Source organism: Hippopotamus amphibius, chromosome 16 (genome assembly GCF_030028045.1).
Source record: "Hippopotamus amphibius kiboko isolate mHipAmp2 chromosome 16, mHipAmp2.hap2, whole genome shotgun sequence".
Taxonomy (NCBI): Eukaryota; Metazoa; Chordata; class Mammalia; order Artiodactyla; family Hippopotamidae; genus Hippopotamus; species Hippopotamus amphibius.
The window spans coordinates 27,133,625-27,153,865 of record NC_080201.1 but is presented as its reverse complement, the minus strand read 5'-3'; the positions used below and the strand labels follow the sequence as shown (position 1 = coordinate 27,153,865).

The 20,241-nt window shown below is 45.5% G+C and overlaps 1 pseudogene; it reads left to right on the top strand.

Annotated features, from left to right (window-relative positions):
* The window catches only part of LOC130838901 (coiled-coil domain-containing protein 113-like), a 47,016-nt pseudogene that overhangs the window by 853 nt on the left and 25,922 nt on the right, over nt 1-20,241 (top strand).

Genomic DNA, 20,241 nt, shown 5'->3' with positions numbered 1-20,241 from the left:
CAAACTCCCAACCCAACCCTCCTCCACCCCCTCTAAGCACCTCCAGTTTCGAACATGCATCCTATGAAGAAGTACGTAACTCAGATATGCCTGAGCAGAGCACGGATTACCTCATCTTTTGCCCTGCCTCCTTTCCCCATTCCTAAGACCAACCTACTTCTTTATCCCATAAATATCCCAAGCCCCTCACCTTCAAGGAGGCAGATTTGAGACGTTCTCCCATCTCCTCGCCTGGCTGCCTCGTAAATAAACCCTTTCTTTGCTGCAAAACTCGGCGTCTCAGTGTTTTGGCCTGTTGCACCTTGGGCAAAGGAACCTGGTTAGGTAATACTAGGATGGCTCTAATCAAGAAGACAGATAATAACAAGTGTTGGCAGGATGTGGAGAAATCAGAACCTCCTACACTGTTGGTGGGAATGTAAAATGGTGCAGCCACTTTGGAAAACAGCTTGGCAGCTCCTGAAAGGTCAGATATAAAGTTCCCATATGCTCCAGAAATTCCACTTCCAGGAATATACCCAAGAGAAACGGAAACATATGTCCACACAGAAACTTGTAACTAAGGTTTAAAAAGTGGAAACAACTCATATGTTTATCAGCTGATTCTAATGTGACATATCCAATCAATGGAATGCAATTTGGCAATAAAAAGGAGTGAAGTTCTGATACATGGTACAACATGGATGGACCTTGACAGTATGATGCTAAATGAAAGAAACCAGACACAAAAGACTCACATGTAGTATGATTCCATTTACAGAAAATGTCCAGAATAGGCAAATACATGGAAACAGAATGCAGGTTACTGTTTGCCAGGAGCTGGGAGGTAATGGGGAGTGACTGCTAATGGGTATAGGGTTTCTTTTTGGGGGGATGAAAATGTTTTAAAACTTAGTGAACAACTCGGTGAATCCACAAAAAAAAAATGGAAATTGTACACTTTAAATGAGTGTATTGTGAGTTATATCTCAGTAAAGCAGTTCTATGCTTTTTAAAATGAAAGTAAGTAAGAAAGAAGAGGGAATTCCCTGGCAGTCCAGTGGTTAGGACTCCACGCTTTCACTGGCAGGGCCCCGGGTTCTAACCCTGGTTGGGGAACTAAGATCCCACAAGCCACACAGCGTGTCCTAAAAAATAAAAATAAAAACCACGTATTAAATCAAAGTGTAGGATATGTTTAATACAAAAGAAAGGAAGCAGAGAGAGAGAGGAAGAAAGGGAGAGAGAGAGAAAGGAAGGAGCAGGGCCATACTGAATAGGAAAACTTATCAGATACGGGGCTCATTGGAAACACCCAGGTCCCTGGGGACTGGCCTCCCCTTCCTAGAATATGGGTAGAAGGGAGGGAGGAAGATGAGAGATTCCAAGGGGACCACAGAAACCATGGCCACTTTCCTTCAGGGAAATACTGAGGAGAATTTGCTTGGGGAACCAGGGCAAAGAATAGAAATATTAAGAAAAATTATCCCAAACTTGGAAATAAAGCAAAAGGAGGACTGCATCTCCTCTCAGCTCATGTTGGAACATTGTCTAACAGACCACCTCTGAACTATTTCATTATCTGGGAGAAAGTACTCTTTTGGACTTAAACTTTCCTATTGCTTGGGGCCTAGATTCTATAAAGTTGTGTGTTAACTTGTAGAATTTTGTTCAGTATAGATGCAAAGGATTTTTGTCTGGTAGAAAAGTTAACCCCAAAGGTTACAGTCTTATTGCCCTGTAGAATAGTAATTAGTGTTGTCTCTAACCTAGCAAACTGATTGTAACATGTCTTTTCTGATGGGCTATATAATCCCTTTTCCTCTAATTCTCCTTTGCCCCATCTTTCACCATCCTGCTGTTTCCCTCATTAGCAAATTAAATATATCTAGGGTGCATGCTCATTTGTATGAGAGTCATGTTTCCAATGTTCTTAAGGTTATAGTTTAACAGGGAACAGAGGTCATTTGCTGTATTTCAAAAAAGGTACGGACAAGCGATCACCTTAATCAGTATAAACAATCAGAACGTGAACAGTAAGGAGTAGCTCTCTGGATGCAAGAATAGAGAGTGGTTGCAAAGGACTCTGGGGCTTAAAGCAAGAAGAGATATGACAATGTTATATGAAAAAGAGAGTTTTGCCTATGTTACACACACGTGTGTTTATACACACACACAGTCTACACAGAAGAAGAAAGAGAAAAAAGACTGGAAGGCTATAAGAGTAATCACCAAAGTTATGTTATCAGTGATCATCTGGAGGGAGCCTAAAGGGAAAATTCTAATTTTCTTTCCTGTGCTTTTCCATATTTTCCAACTTTCAACCAAAACTATGTATTCCATTTGAAAGTTTCTCAAAGTTATTTAGAAGAAAACCCACAAATAAACTTGATAGAAAAAAATCTGGGAGTCAATTAAGAGACATTCACCCCCTATCTGGGCACACAGGGGAATGGCATAGTGGGAATATACGTCCACTCCTAGAAAATCATAACTAGCTAGTTTTACCAGAAACAAAGGAAGCAAAAACAGCTAATTGGGTCACTTGTTGTTAAGAGAACTTCCGATCCGTTTTCAGCCGAGGGTGATTTTGCCCTAGGGAACATTAGGCAAAGTCTGGAGACAGTTTGTTTGTCACAGCTGGGTGGGGGGTGGAGAAATGCTACTGGCATCTAGTGGGTAGAGGCCAGGGATGCTACAAAACATCCTCCAACACACAGACCAGCCCACAATGAAGAATTCTCTGGTCAACATGTGAATGGAGCCAAAGTTGAGAAATCCTGGTTTTTAACCAACAAGCCAAGGGAGAAAAAAACAGGATCTGAAGTGTCTACCCTGTGATTATCATTAGGTACTTAGAGTCAAGGATATAGTTAAAACTATGTACACCCCATACCCACCCACCAAACCCTCTCCTGGACCTGGGGGCACTCTCCTGCAGAGTCATCCCTCCCCCTGGGGGATAAGGAGTGATGAAAAGGTGCTCTTTTCCCCCTTTACTTTCCTCTGGAATAAAGTTCCTGTCCCTACCATGGAGCACTATACAGCTACCATAAAGAAAAAAGTAGATCTATATAAACTGACCTTGAAAGATGCCCAGCATATATCATGTGAAAAAAAAAAAACCAAATTGCCCAACAACATGTACAGCATGATCCATTTTTATAAAGTGAGCTATACAGAGAGGTATTAACATTTGCTTATGGGCACAGTGAGGTGTTATCGCAGCAATTTCTATTAGGGAAAACATTGGAAGCGGGGTGTTTTCAGTCAAAATAATAGATTGAGGACATGTATTTGCCCCCTCCCAAAGCCCTACCAAAATCAAAGGATCTAACCAAAAGGTATCAACCCACAAAAGAACCAAAAGGAACTGGTGAGAGGACAGTAGCAGATGAGAAGCGTTAAATCTGGGGGCGTGGAGAGCAGGTGAATTAGCAAAGCTGAAAACAGCAGAAGAGGGTGCCAACAGGCAGTTAGGCTCGCCGCTAGCCTTACAGCCCCTTTGCATGAAGAGGAAGCAGTGCTAGATGCTTGACTTCCATCTGGTGGGAAATTGACATAATATGGTCTTTCCCACCCCAGCCCCCTTTACTGCCATCTGCTGGAAAATGATCTTAACAGACAAAGTGACAATGTTTACAAGGCGAATGGCACCCCCTAAGGTGTGATTCCACTGTGTGCTGCCTAGCTTGCAAATCTGTACACGGGGCCGCCCATGAGAAGCAGGAGGATTTATGGACTAAATCCAAAAATGCCAGTAATTGAGTCAGAACGACGTGTTGGAGGTGGAGAGTGATCACCCACAGAAGCGTGGCTAGGAACCGTATATGAGAACCCATGAGACCACTGTGGCACATTGGATTTTCCCAAGATGGTCACAGCAGTATCTCTCATTCCACATGGATTCCACAAGGTGACCGTGACACTCCTGTTGAGAGCTGGGGTCTCTGTCCCCTCCCCTTGAATTGGGGCCGGCTTGTAATAGCAGAATGCTGTGTCATTTCTGAAGCTGGAACTCTGGTGCTGGAGTCCTAAGCCCCCATGTAAGCACTGTGACTGTTCTGAGACCACCGTACTGTGAGGAAGCTCAAAGTTGCCCCCAAACCCCATGAAGTGGACCTGAGACTAAGGAGAGAGAGAGGAAAAGACAGACAGACAGAGACAGAGACAGACAGAGACAGAGAGATATGCCTGGCCTGCTATTCCAGCATCAATCACCTTCTGGTTGTAACCTCGTGAGAGAGCTCAAAAGCCAGAAGCACCCTGCTGAGCCTTTCCCAAATTCTTCAGCCACAGAAGCTATGACAGAGGTTAAAATGCATGTTGTTGCTTTGATTAGTTTTGGGTGACTTTTTACTTAGCCATTGTAACTGGAATAATAACCACCTAGGGCTCCTTTCAGATCTGATCCAGGCAGGAAACTGCCCCTTCCCATCCCTGACAGAAATTTGTTCTACAGAAAAATGGAACCAGGGAGCCTCCCTACCTAAGGACACCAGGAACAGTGGAAGGTAGGGAGAGTCATTATACTACAAACAGGCATATAATAGGAAAGTCCAGGTGCTGGCTAGGAAGAACCCTGGCCCCTCCTGCCACTTGGCTCTAAGGATGCTGCTAGCTGGGCTCACATCCTCATCACAGTGGGAGACTGGAGCGTTATCTCTGGAGAAACCCAAGAAAATCAACCAATAGATATTACGGGCCAAGCTAAGTCTCTATGCAGCAGCAAGAGTGAAATTTTTTAAACAAATGTTCGATCTCACTTATAATTAATATCCTCAGAGAGACAATAAGGTATGGCGTCCATGAAACATGAATACAATTCTATCAAATTGAAAAGGAGTGTCTTGGTTGGATCTCCCCAGAAGCAGGATCTGAGACAATGATTCCAGTGCACGTGATTTTTGGCAGGTCATCCCAAAAAATACTGGTTGAGGAGTTGGGAAGTGAGACAGGAAGGGCAAGGAAGTCAATAAAAGGCATATTATTCCAGCCTGTTACTACCGTGAGCATCTTGCTGGGGACCCCTTGGAGACAGCGTAGAACATCCCTCAGACGTATCCCAACCAGTGTATAAGGATTCACTGCTTCTGGACTTCCTAGGTGGCGCAGTGGTTAAGAATCTGCCTGCCAATGCAGGGGACACAGTTTCGATCCCTGCTCCAGGAAGATTCCACATGCCACGGAGCAACTAAGCCCGTGTGCCAAAAAAATAAATAAATAAATAAATAAAAGGATTCACTGCTTCTGAGGGAAGTGACCTTCACTACTTCTAACTTGTCCTACACTCAGACTGAGGATGCTTCTTGGAAGAAAACAGCCCTTGGACAGAGCATCATAGATATCTGCAGTTAACAGCCTTGGGCAGCGCACAGGGGTGAATGCCAAGGGCGTATAGCAGCAGTGTCTGCTAACAAGAAGCAATCAGAAAACAAGAAAGAGTTCTTGCAAATTAAAAATGTGAGAGCAGCAATAAAGCATTCGTTGGAAGGTTGAGAAGGAAAAAGTTGAAGGCAGAGCCTGACTTAATTCATCTGGAGTACAGGCTGGGCTTCGGAATTATTTAAATCTCCCTGGGTGATTTTAAAGCTCCCTGGGTACAGTTAGCATTGAGAACCACAGCTTGGCAGGAAAAAAATACTTCCACAGTCACAATAATGTAAACAGAGAATACTGATTTAACCCGAAAGTTGTCATGTAACTATATAGGAAGGACAGAGAGAGGGGAGGCAAGCATAAAGCAAGGAATCTGCATCTCCCACAATAGGAAGGCAGCAGATCATGTCTCAGGTTGATACATCAAGAAATAGCACATAAGCATCTTATTCAGAAATATGGAGGTAAATACCAGAAGAAACAGCTGAAAGAGTAGTAAGTCATTTTCTCAGAGGAGCAGGACTTCGGAGGGATGGATGTGTGTTTACATGTGTGTGGGGAAGTGGGGTGGGGGAAAGCATTACTGACTTTTGCTGTAAACGTTGTAATGTTATTTAATTTTTAATATCATTAACATGCATGAATTTAATCACAATTAAAAAATAATTTTTATGAAGGGACAAAAGAAAAAATTGGGAGCACCCCAAGTATCCATCACCAAGAAGAGGCTAAATGGGGACTTCTCTGGTGGTCCAGTGGCTAAGACTCTGCCCTACCAATGCAGGGGGCTTGGTTGGATCCCTGGTTGGGGAGCTAGATCCCACGTGCCACAACTAAAGATCCTGCATGCCACAACTAAGACCCGGAGCAGCCATATAAATAAGTAATATTAAAAAAAGAGAAGAGGCAAAATGAATTGTGATATATCATTTAATGGAGTACAGTGCTATGCTTAGAACGAGATAGCTGTGTAGGTCCTAACATGACTGGATCTTCAAGACTCAGTATGACTGTGACTAGCAAAGAATAAGTATGATATGCCAGCATTTATGTAAAACACATGCACACAAAACAGAGCTGTATATTTCCCATAGGAATAGAAATATGAACAAATAAAAGCACAAAGAGAAAAGTGGGGAAGAATATACTTGGGAGAGGTAACGCATGGGCCATGGCAAGAATGGACTCAGATAGAGGGTAAAAGTCAAGGCAGATTTTGTTCTGTTTTTTTTTTTCCTTAAATTAAATTTTAAAAGTTGAATATACATCAGGAGAATGAGAAGACAAGCCACAGATTGGGAGAAAATCTTTACAAAAGACACATCTGATAAAGCATTGTTATCCAAAATCTACAAAAAACTCTTAAAACTCAACAATAAGAAAACAAACAATGCAATTGAAAAATGGGCCAAAGACCTTAACAGGCATCTCACCAAAGAAGACATACAGATGACAAGCAAACATATGAAAAGATGCTCCACATCACGTCAGCAGGCAAATGCAAAGTAAAACAACCCTGAGATTCCATTACACATCTATTGGAATGGCCCAAATCTGGAACACGGACAACACCGAATGCTGGAGACAATGTGGGACAATGGGAAACGCTCATTCATTGCTGATGGGCTTGCAAAATGGTTCAGCCACTTTGGATTACAGCTTTGTGGTTTCTTACAAAACTAAACATACTCTTGCCGTATAATCCAGTAATCACACATTAAAACAAATCACACACAGATGTTTCTAGCAGTTTTATTCATAATTGCCAAAACTTGGAAGCAACCAAGATGTCCTTCAATGGGTGAATGGAGAAATAAACTACTGTGGTACATCTAGACAATGGAGTATTATTCAGTGTTAAAAAAGACATGAGTGATCAAAGAATGGCCATCATCACAAAATCTGGAAACAACAAATGTTGAAGAGGGTGTGGAGAAAAGGGAACTCTCCTGCACTGTTGGTGGGAATGTAAGTTGGTACAGCCACTATGGAAAACAATTTGGAGGTTCCTTAAAAAACTACAAATAGAACTACCATATGATCCAGTCATCCCACTCCTGGGCATATACCCAAAGAAAACCATAATCCCAAAAGAAACATGTTCCATAATGTTTATTGCAGCACTATTTACAATAGCCAGGACATGGAAGCAACCTGAATGCCCACCAACAAATGAATGGATAAAGAAGATGTGGCATGTATATACAATGGAATATTACTCAGCTATAAAAAGGGATGAGATGGAGCTATATGTAATGAGGTGGATAGACCTAGAGTCTGTCATGCAGAGTGAAGTAAGTCAGAAAGAGAAAGACAAATATTGTATGCTAACTCACATATACGGAATCTAAAAATGGTACTGATGAACTCAGTGACAAGAACAAGGACACAGATACAGAGAATGGACTGGAGAACTCGAGGTTTGGGGGGGGGGCGGGGGGTGAAGGGGAAGCTGAGACAAAGCGAGAGAGTAGCACAGACATTTATATACTACCAACTGTTTAATAGATATCCAGTGGGAAGTTGTTGCATAACAAAGGGAGTCCAACTCGAGGATGGAAGATGCCTTAGAGGACTGGGACGGGGAGGGTGGGGGGGACTTGAGGGAGGGTGGGGGGGAATCGAGGGAGGGAATATGGGGATATGTGTATAAAAACAGATGATTGAACTTGGTGTACCCCCAAAAATAATAAATTAATTTAAAAAAAAAAGAAAAGAAAACTAATAAAAAGACATGAGTGATCAAGCCATGAAAAGTTATGGAGGAACTTTAAATGCATATTACTAAGTGAAAGAAATCAATCTGAAAAGGCTCCATACTATAGGATTCCACCAATAAGACATTCTGGAAGGTGCAACACTATGGATACAGTAAAAGGGGTGGTTGCCAAGGGTTGGAGATGGAGGGAGGGGTGAATAGGCAGAGCACAGAGGCTTTTCAGGGTTGTGGAAACACTCTGTATGATACTATCATGATGGATACTTGTATATTTTGTTCAAATTCATAGGATACACGACACCAAAAGTAAACTATAATATAAACTACAGACTTATGTAGCTTCATCCATTGTAACAAATGCACCATCAGGTGGGGGACGTTGGTAGTGAGGGAGGCTGTGCAGGTGTAAGGGCAGGAAGTATATTGGAAATCTCTGTACTTTCCCCTCAGTTTTGCTGCAAACTAAAACTGCTCCAAAAAATAAATTCTTAATGATATAAAATAAACAACAATGTCCTGCTATAGAGCATAAGGAAGAATATTCAATATCTTGTCATAAACTATAACAGAAAAAATGTGAAAAAGAATATACATATGTATATGCACAACAGAATCACTTTGCTGGACATCAGATACTAACAGGACATTGTAAATTAAAAAAAAAGTCCTAATGAATAAACTTGAGTATGCATTATACAGCGTCTTGGATGTTCCACACCAAGCTGTTAATAGTGGTTTCCTTTGGGGCGTGGATTGAGATGGAGGGCAGGGGGGCAGAGAAAACGTTCTCTTTTTCCTCCATGTCATTCAGTAAGAATAGTTTGACTGTGATAGTCTGAAAGATTTTAGAGTAGAATGGGGTTCTGGGGTCTTGGTGGTTCTGGCTGGCATGCATCTCTGGCTGGCATGCGTCTCTGGCTTTCGACCCAGGAGGAGAGTGAGGGTTCTGGGTTGGCACAGGCGGGGCCCAGCTCCAGGGGCATCTGGTAGAACCAGCTATGACATCAGATAGGCATGCTGACAGAGTGACTCACTGTTCAGGAGGGGTGGAGATCGCTCCCTCCTCTTCTTCCCTGTGAGCTGCCCCTGGGGCTGGAGCCTACAGAGAGCCCTGTTTCAGCCGTCCTAAAGGAGGAATCCTTTCCAAATCAATAGAAACAAGGGACCATTTCAATCCGGGCCTTTGCACAGGGCGCTCTTAGAGCCAGCCTGGGGTTGGGGGGTGGGTAGGGGTTGTGCAAGGTTCATTGATTAGAGCAAAGGATGAAGAGGAGGGGATAGAGGGGAACTGGGAAAGAGCCTTAAAATGGAGGTCTGGGGACCCATTGGGCCTGTGGGGTGTGAGTTTGTGATAGTGAAAAGTTTTTGTCATCCACTGTGCTTCATTAGTGACTTTTTATTTAAAAGAGCTTTTAGGTATAGTCACTTTCTTATTTGGCCTTTGGGACCACTTGTGAGCTAGAAGGAACTGGTGTAAATATGCCCATTTTCCAGATGAGGAGACTGAGGCCTAGAGAGATTAGACCACTTATCTGAGGGGCATGTTGGTAGCTGGGTGCAATGTCCTCTCAGCCTGGCCCATAGCCTCTCTTTGCCCCGTTATCTGCCACAGTGTCCCTCCTTGAGAAGGAAACAGAAAGACATCTCTGTCCCCAAGACAATGGTCCACCTCTTGAAATCCAATAATGCCAGGCTGGCAGGAACAGAAGGACCATCAGACAACGCTAATCTCTGAGCTTATGAATCCACCCAGCGTTGATGGGGCATGTGCTCCTGGCCGCGCCCTGCGCCGAGTGCTTCATGTTCATGATCTCATGTCAGTCTCACAACAAGCCTGTGAAGTAGGAAATGTTATTCTCACCAGGCTGACCAAGTGGGCAATTTTGGTAAACTTGTGTTACAATTTTTTGTTTTGTTTTTTAACACATACAAGTAAAACAACGGCTGGTCTTCCTCAATTCCCGTTTGTTGAGCACTTGGTCTGTGCTGGTCTCTCGTAGACACGAGAGTACAACAGTGGACCAAACAGATGGTATCCCTGCCCTCAAGAAGCTATGGTCTTCTGTGGTGGGAGTGGCACAGAGAGACCATAAACAGATGTTATCACTTTGATCCTTATAGCATCCTGGCTATGGGATAGGGGAGGAGATGAGTGGTACAGGAGGTTACCTCTGAGGTTATGCAGAGAGTGGCTGGCAGAGGACTGAGATCCTCTGTGGCCAAAATGGAAACAAATAGAACCACAAGTGAGAAGGAAGGAGGTAGCTGTGGGTACCCCAGAAGTCCTGAGACCCCACAACACACAGAGTGGAGAACTCCAGACGTCAGCAATCCCTCCCACAGCCATCAGTTCAGTAAGCAACTGTTGGGGGAGGCGGGCAATGTCTCCTTACCTCAAGGGAGGCTCAGAGACACTGAGTAACTTGTTCAGGTCACACAGCTAGTGGGAGATTTAAGAGGAATGGGGGGCGGCTGGCTTTGGACTCCAAATCCAGTTCCCCTCCTCATCCCATGGCTCAGTGGAAGTCAGAGGATGGAGGTTGAAAGCAAGACTAAGAGCATCCTTACTTACAGACTGACACCCCCAATGTGGTCTGAGGCTTTGAGGTTTACAAAGCTTTTTGACACCCACATCTTTGGCACACCGTCTGTCCCTTTTGTGGTTGCTTAGGACAGACCTCACGTGTGCATCAGCAGGACACAGGTGACACATTCAGCTGGGTCACTGAGGAGAGTGTAAACAAAGTTCTTTTTATAAAGGTGAAGGCAGGATGTAGGGAAACCAGCAAGAACTGGTGCCGGACCTGTCTCAGCAGGGAACTGTCATCTCCCCTAGCGTGAGGGGCAAGGAGAGGGAGTGATTACTGGGCTCAGGACCAATGGTGCTGTATGAAGCAGACACCCTGGCAGAAGCTGGGACCTTCAGTGTAGACAGATAGATAGCCCATGCTGACCTGGAAGGGAGGGAGCTTGAAAATACACGCCCTGACTCTACCCTCTCCATGCCCTCCAGTCTCCTGCCTGTGCCTTCGATGTGTTGAACCCAACCCAAACCCAGAAGGCAGGAGAGCCTGATTTTATAGGCTACATGGGTCAGCCCCCCAAGGCACAGAAGGGGATGGAAAGGGTGGGGAGGGGCTATGGAAGGGCAAATAGAAAAGATGTAGCACAGCATGTGATGCAAGCAGATCAATAGTCATCAGCCCTGGAGCTTAGATGGAGCTACTGGGGAAAGGCTCTCTCTGCTGGGATTGCTCAGCTGGTAGGCTGTGAACTTGGTGCCATTGATCATCTTGCTGCCACAGAAGATGAGCGAAACTTCAGAACAAAGCCAACAAAGAGGAAAAGGGAGGCCAGAAGAGATGGAGGGGATTGGTATCCTGATGGCATAATTGTGTCCTTGGATCCAGCCATGCCTGAAAGTTCAGGAAGCACCCTTGCAGCGAATGCATTTTGTTTTGTGTAACCTGGTAGGAGTTGGGATTCTGTCACTTGCACTGGAAAGGGTCCTGACTGATGCACAACTGCCTGCAGGTACCCAGGGATGAAGAGAGATCAGAGTGGAGATCTTCCAGGCCTGGGCCATGAGGGATAGTTTGTGAGCACCAATCCTTGAGGGCAGAGAATATAAAAATGGGAAGGTGTCTCTAAAGGCAGCAGCCTCTGTGTGAAGTCATGGCAACCACCAGCATCATGTGTAATAATATTCTCCTTTGCCAGCTGCTGTTCCTCGTGCTTGACATACCTTCAATGGTGCCACCCTCTCCAAAATCCTCTGAGGGTGGTACATGCCCATTTTACAGATGAGGAAACGGAGGCATAGATAGTGTCACTTGCAGAGCCAGGATTTGAAATCAGGTAGTCTAACTCTTCTTCTTCTTCTTCTTCTTTTTTTTTCTGGCCGTGCCACGGGGCATGCCAGATCCTAGTTCCCTGATCAGGAACCCGTGCCCCCTGCAGTGGGAGGGCAGAGTCCTAACCACTGGACCAGTCTGGCTCTTCTTAACCACCTTCCCCACCCCACTGTCCTAAAACTTCCCCAAATAAAACCGAGTAAAACCCCAATATATCAAGATAGAAAACGGATATTAACAAAGCTACTCTGAGGGGGGAGAGAGTCAAGGTCAGGGTTCAAAGAAGCCAGAGGTGAGCTCTCTGAGATTCACCATCACACTGTGGAATTCCCTCTTCCTCCTCACTTGAGCACCATAGTAGAGGGCTATTAGGGAGTGCACTGGGGAGGCAGAGAGGTAATTTGGACCCATATTCAGGAAGAACCACAAGTGTAGACTTTTGGTGTAACCGTCTTAAGTGAAGTACAATTATATTTGCAAGCTATTTTTTTTGAAACTATTGATCTGTTAAATGTAAACACAAACACAGACTACAATATGTGCAACCCCTCATCCCCTGCTTCTTGGACATTTCCCCTCCTCTTCCTTTTCCTTGTTCCTCTCCTTCCTCCTTTTAAAAATTGAAGTATCAATTCTCTTCTAAAGGCTGTTTGGAGAAATGGCTGATCCTAGATTTGGGTAAAGGAAATGTAGACGAACATCTAGTTTGCCAGAAACTAAGCAAGCACACACAAAAAATGGTGGGGACACATCAAAAGGGTGAAGGAACCAGCTTGAAGGGGCTCCCACTGGCCAAATTTGGGATAATTTGAGCATTAAATTAAATACTGATAGTAAGAGATTACAAATCATGGAATAAAATAAGAATTCATGAGTCCACACAGATACAAATAAATAAAGCAGAATCTCGACTAATAAGTGTAAAAGGAATCCTGAAATTAGAAATATCACCATTTGGCAGCTGTCATTGTAATAATTTATTCAGGCAAGAATCACCAATGATGGTGGGTGAGAGTATGATGAGAAACAGAATATCTACAGACTAAAAGTATCTCTTCACAAGACACTTATAAAGGACAAAGAGAAAACCTTACAGTAACCTTACAGCAGAGAAACCTGACAGGCACCACCTTAGACAAGTGATCAAAGTGAAAATCACATGATACCAAATGCCTCCTGACACGTTGCACTGAGAATGACATATCATTTCAGTGATTTTCCTGCCCAATATCTAGAACCTAAATCTAATCATGGGGAAACACCAGACAAGCCCATATCGAGGAGCGCAGTTCAGAATAACTGGCCTTGACTCTTTACAAATGTCAAGATCACAAAAGACAAAGATTAAGGAACTGTTCCAGATTAAAGGAAACTGAAAACACATGACCACTAAATGCAGTTCTGGACCAGAAGAATTCATGTTTTTATTTTACTAAAAAAGACGTTAGTGGACTTCCCAGGTGGCGTAGTGGTTAAGAATTCACCTGCCAATGAAGGGGACATGGGTTCAAGCCCTGGTCCAGGAAGACTCCACATGCCGAGGAACAACTAAGTCTGTGTACCACAACTACTGAAGCCCACGTGCCTAGAGCCCGAGCTCTACCACAAGAGAAGCCACTGCACTGAGAAGCCCGCACATCACAATGAAGAGTAGCCCCCGCTCTCCACAACTAGAAAAAACCCGCGCACAGCAATGAAGACCCAATGCAGCCAAAAATAAAAATAAATATAAACATATACATAAATAAGCTAATTAATTTTAAAAAAGACGTTAGTGAGAAAACTGACAAAATTTAAATAAGATCTCTATATTAGATAGCAATATGAAATCAATGTTAATGTCTTAACATTATCTTATAAGATAATGACCCAGCTTTTAGGAAACACACACTGAAATATATAGGGATGAAGAGGGCATGAGTGCAGAGAATTAGATACACATGTGGTGGAAGAGTAACGAGGCACTGAGAGTTGGAAGTTACTGCCACCCCTCAGCTGGAGGGGCAAGGGGAGCAGGTGCTATCACTGGAGCCCGGGGCCAGGGTCACTTGCAGAAGCTGTAACCATGACTGGCCTGTCCTCTGGGAGCTGTGGAAGAGATGCGGTGGCCACAACCAGAGGTGTTGCCCTAGGCAGAGAGAGAGGAGAATCCCATCCTCCCACACCCATCCCCTCACCCCATATCCCAAGCTTCTTCCTTTCACCTGCCCGCTGGGCTCCAGCCAGTGCCCTCCAGCTGACCCAGGAGCCTGGGAAATGCAGCCCAAAGGGCTCATTTCACCCCCCCACCCCCCCACACACACAGAAGAAGAAGGGGAAGGAACAGACCTCAGGGCACAGGGCCAAGACTAGCCCATGGCCTTTCCACCCTGGCATTCCAATAGCTCATCCAGTGTCCGGCACAGACCCAGGCTTCATAACTGTGTGTGAACAAACGACTGACCACTGGGGCAGGAAGGCGCAGTGCCCTATGTCACTGATTGTTTTAAAAAGTGAACACCTGGTACAATCACTCTGGAAAACTGGCAATATTTACTAATGCTGAACACACTATGACCCAGCAGTTGCACTCCTGAGTGCGTACTTAACATAAATGCGTGCATATATTCTCCAGAAGACATTTACTAGAATGTTCTAGGGGTGCGTATTACAACAGCCTCATACTGGAACCTCCCCAAAAGCTCATCCACAGTGAAATGGATAAACACAATGGAATACTGCAGAGCCACAGTAATGAGTGATCTATAACTGCTCCCTTCAGTGTGGATGACTCTCGTCAACAGGATGGTGAGGGAAGGAAGCCAGACACAAAGGAGTATGGGCTGCGTGATTCCATTTGTGTAAATAGAAGAGCAGGCAATGCTGATGTCTGCTTCAGAAGTCAGAGTCGTGGCTGCTCTTGGAGGTGATGGTGACAGAAGGGGAGTATTTGGCGGGGCTGGGGGTGCTTCTGGGTAATGTTCTGTTTCTTCAGCCATGTGCTGGTTACATGAGTATGCTCAGTCTTCGAAATTTTGTCAAGTTATATATTTATGATTTGTGCACATTTTCCTGTCATTCTTTAATTATGTTTGCTTAAAAAAAAAAAAGAATATCCTAAGAGAGGGCCTGTTTTCTTTTCCCGCTTCCTGCATCCCTCATCTCATCTCAGCCCAGAGAGCGTCTCTGGAAACTGGATGCAGGACGAGGCTGGGCCTGGGTTCACAGCCAAATACGAGAAAGAAGCAGGCCCCGAGGCCTGGGGTCTTCTTGCGTGTCAAGCTGTGCGGTAAGCTCTTACGGGAGTGGTCTCATGGCCCCCTCAGTTGCGCACGTGCACATGTGCACATGTATACACACACACACACACACACACCCCTCACGGGGGCAGCACTGTGGTTGTGAGGAATGACGCTCAGTGAGGTGGCTTGCTCCAAGTCACACAACTCATAGGTGGTTGGGGTGGTTGGGATTTGAACTCAGGCTGTGTTGGTCCCACAGCCCAGGATCTTAACCCCTTTGCTCCTCTATGATCCAGAGGAAGCAGGAGACACAAGTGATGTTGACTATGGCTCCTGGCCTTTAGCCCCACTCCTCTGATTCTGATTTTCTGGAGGAAAACCAGAGGGTTCATATTAGTAATGACCTTCCCTACTTTCGTCTAAAGGGGTGAAATATAGATGACCATCCTTCAATTCCCCAAATGTGTTCGCCCTCCTCTTTGGGCCTTTGCATAAGCTCTCTCTTCTCCCAAACTACTCTTCTTCTGATCTTCACTTGGGGGGCTAATGTTGTACTTGAGTTTGGACTAATGAGTCTGACTCACCTGGATTTGAGTCCTACTCAGTCTTCAAGTCTCAGGTTAGGCCTCACTTGCTCCAGGAAGCCTTCCAGGACCCCTTGAAATTTGGGTACCTTGTACTTCCCTGTGATAGCACTCCTCCACTGGACTGTAATTGTTTACGTTAGACTGGCAGCTCCATCTGAGCAGACACACCAGCCTTACTGCTTGCTGCTGCATCCCCAGGGCCAAGCACATAGTAGGGCTCAGCAAATATTTGTTGAAAGAATGGAGGAAAGTGCTCTGGCAGCCATCAGACAGATGATGGTCTACCTTGAAGGGCTAGTCCCTTTCCCATAACATACAAATATCACTTGCCCATGAGCCCAAGTTCCTTTGTTTGATTTTTGGGCATCTTTCTTTTGGGGGAAGAAGAGGCCGACACTTCTCATTTATGGTTGAAGCTTAATACCTTGGGTGGATCTGATCATGCGATTCTTAAGTCATAGTGCAGAGTGCTACAAAAATGCCAGGCAGGGGGCAGCATCCACATGGAGATACTGGAGGCTATGGGAAGCAGTGGTCCCAGAAAAATGGAGGGCGAGGGTGGCCTCTGGACTTCAAGCCACTCTGAGACCCTTTTTGTTTGTAGCTGTCTGGATGAGCAGAGACACACCTTCCTTGCTTCCCAGAGAAGAAATGCCTCTCTCTGAAGCAGGGTTCCCCAACCTCAGCACTACTGATATTTTGATATACATATTTGTTGTGGGAGATTGTCCGGTGCCTTGAAGGTGTTTAACAGTGCAGTGGGTTGAAAAGCATCCCTGAAGATTCATGTCCATCTTGAACCTCAGAATGTGACCTTGTTTGAAATAAGGATCTTTGCAGATGGAAATAGTTAAGGGTTTTGAGATGAAATCACCTTGGTTTTAGGGTTGACCCTGAATCTAATGACGGGTATCCTTATGGAAAGAGGAGAGGCCACACCAGACCTAGGGAAGAAGGCCATGTAGAGATGGAGAAGGAGACTGGAGTGATAGAGCTACAGGGCAAGGAACACCAAGGATTGCTGGGAGCCATCAGAGGCCAGGAAGGATTCTTCCCTAGAGCCTTTGGAGGGAGTATGGCCTTGACAACACCTTGATTTTGGACTTCTAGCCTCCAAAATTGTGAGACAACAAATTTCTGCTGTCTTAAGCCATTTGTTTGTGGAGATTTGTTATGGCAGCCTTGGGAAACTAATACAAGCACTGTCTCTGGCTTCTACCTTCTAGAAGTCAAGAGTATCCTTCTCAGTTATAACAGACAAAAATGTCTCCAGAAATTGCAGAATGTCGTCTGGTGGACGGTGGGGGGGTGGTGTGTGTGCAAAATAGATCCCTCCCCACTCCTTGTTGAGAACTGCTGCTCCAATGAGGCAAAAATGATGAGGGAACCGAGCAGAGGGGCATGAACCTGGGTTTAAATCTCAGCCCCACCCAGAAAAGCTACATGACCTTGGGCAAGTTGCTAAACGTCTCTGAACCTCAGTCTCCACATCAGTAAAATGGGGGTTAAAAAGGTACTTGGGGGACTTCCCTGGCTGTCCAGTGGCAAGTTTTCACTCTGGTCATTTTTCAAAGCATTCTCTTCTTGCTTTATAATTGTGATATCTTCTTTATTACTGTTCAATAAACAGTAACTGAAACAGTAATTGTGTTTTTATTAAGCAATACTAATATGACCTAATTGGTAATAAACATATTAAGAAACAACAATGGCAATGATCATTATCATTATTATTTATAATTTGCAAGCAGAGTCAGTTTTTCTCATAGAAATCTACTATGGATTGCTTGCAAACCCAGGCAGTGGCTCTTAAAGACGGAGGAGGTGCTGGGGTTCCCATCTTGGCATCCTACTTTGCAAACTCCTGCTTTCTCTTCCTCCATCCCATTCGAGCCCAAGAGGAAGCTTGTAAGATGTATAGGGTAGTCACTTAAAATGCGTCATCCTCATTTCACAGAGGTAGAAATTGAGGGACAAGAGCATTGAGTGAGTGATCCCAGTCAAGTGGCCAGTTGCCAAGTCAGAGCTGGAACCCTGGGCCACTAAAACACTCTGCTCCTCACTCCCCCACCTCTAAGGAACCCCTTCCCCCACGTCTTTTAGAGCCCTGGCACTACCTCCCCAGGCCTGTCGACCTTTATGGCTTGGTGGTTCCAACAGAACCCGGCTCAAGATGGGCAGGACTGGATGCATAGTCAAGTATTCTGTCCCTACCGGGGTCTAGTAACAGGCCAGGAGCTGTTTCTCAGAAGGCATGAAAATTCCTGCTGTAGATTGCCTGATCAGTCTTGTTCCAAAAGCCCAGGTCCTGTAATTCCCCCACTGAATCTTGCTTTAAGCTTCATGCTTTCCCCACGACTAAAACCTCCAATACCATAGGGCCTGCTGTTTCACATAGCCCAACTGACAGGGCTGTTTGCACCATAGCCTGACCTGCTGCAGAGCTCTCTCTTGCTTTGGGCCCCCTTAGGGCTGGCACCTGTTTGTCTCACGTGATATATGAGCGTATTAAGCATTGCTCCCAGAGCCCATCCCAAGAGGCCTGCCTGCAGAGAGAAGGTGGTGGCAGGGCTCAGTTTCTCTGCTATCATCTCTAGTAAGTCTCCTCTGGCCCTAAACTCCTGCATCCTAAGCAGCAAAACAAAAGTTCTTCTTTGGATTTCAGTGACTATGTGTTGATGCCAATACATGTCTCTTGGGGGGTGGGGGTGGGGTGGGCAGGGAATGGCTGACCCTCATTCTAAGCAGTTTATCACAGTTTGCTTGCTGACTACGTCCAGGCCCACCCTCCCTCCAAGAAGTCTGCCCTCCCTGCTCGCTGTCCTCTTCCATCCTGATGGGAGCAGACAGACAGCAACCCTGCTGCCTCACCGATCATCCTACATTGGCGCAGAATTCGGCAGCACGGATTTGAGTTTAGCTGGAGCACGACTCCATTGCTGGGTGGCCGTGGGCAACTCATCTAAGCTACCATATTCCTCAGTCTCCTGATCTGTAAGAGGAAGACAATAATACCAATGTCATAAAACTGTTTTGAGGATTAAATGAGTTGATGACTGTAAAACGGGGTGAGGCACAACGCTGTCACCACCGTCACTCCAGGTTGCAACAGCTGGTTTAGGGGCTATCTCTTCATTTACCTAGAAGCTCCTTGAGGGCTGGAATGGTCTGCTCCATACATTCCCCCACGATACTCAGGGCATAATGCACGATCAATACCTATTTAGAAATGTTTCGAATTTATACCCATTTAATAGTCAGCCAAGTTTTTTCCTTCCAGGAATGCAGGTTATTAGTATTCGAGAGAAACTGCAGTGAGTATGTATGAAGTGCCAGATGGTGAACAGAATAGAGGCCTCAGAGTGAGGTGGAAGAAGGAAGACACTCAGACAAATCGAATGAACTTCCTGGGTCTCAGTTTCCCAGCTTGGAAAAAGAGAATAGATACTATTACAAGGTTGTTGCAAGGATTTTCATAAACTATGCTTAACACGGTGCCAAGGGCATACTAAGTGCTGAGCAAACAGTAGCTGTTATTATCATCATTTTAAGAATTATTGTTGAGAAAGTAAACAGCGAACGCGCTTAGGTGTCTCATTCAGCCCAGTGACCTCGCTCGGGTCAGCGCGGGGCTGGGCGGGAGCGCTGGGCGGGGCCTCAGGAAGCCCCGCCCCTCCACGCAGGCGTCGGGTCGCCCTGGCAACGCACTGCTAGGCCGCAGCCCGAGGGACGCGTGGCCGCTAGCACCCGGCGCTCTTGGCCACACTCGGCACTGACAAGGGGCGTTGACCAGGGTAGCTTGGGCAGTGATGAGGGACGAGGACTCTGAGACCTCTGCCTCCGAGGTGCAAGCCCAGGATGAGAGCGAGCTGCCTGTTATCCAGCTGTGCGGGCTGGTGGAAGAGCTCAGGTACCAGCCCGCCGCCTTCTGGGGGCGGTCCCTCCTCAGCGTGTGGGCTCCGAGCTTGGTCCAGCACCGAGATGCTCCAGGTCCGCATGGAACACAGGAAACTGACACCCTCAAAGTGGGGAAGGCGCTTACCTTTGCTCTTTATTCCCGTGTTTCCACCGCCATGGCGCTAACAAGCCATTGATAGCGCCAGAACAGAAGGTGGTGCGAAGCCCAGAGGATAATTGGTGAAGTCAGAGCTTCAGCCTGGTGGGTCTGTCTGGTGCCCCACTGTGTGCTTAGCCGCCGTTCCTCTACAGAGTGGCGGCAGCTTGGACCCGGTGACCTCTAAGCCCCTTTCCATTGCTAAGATTCTGTGATAAAATTAATGTGGCAGCAAATAGAGAGGAAGCTATTGAGATGTTTTTAGTATAAGGCAACTTATACCTGAACCAGAGCATGAGCATGGAGGTGGACGGCAAAGAAGGACTAGCTCAATATTCTGTATTTTTAGCAGTCTATTTTAATATCTACTATAGCAAGTAAATTGGATATCCAGATTCCATGTTATCGTTGAGGTTAATTGTACAATTTACTGGTCTCACACAGAATA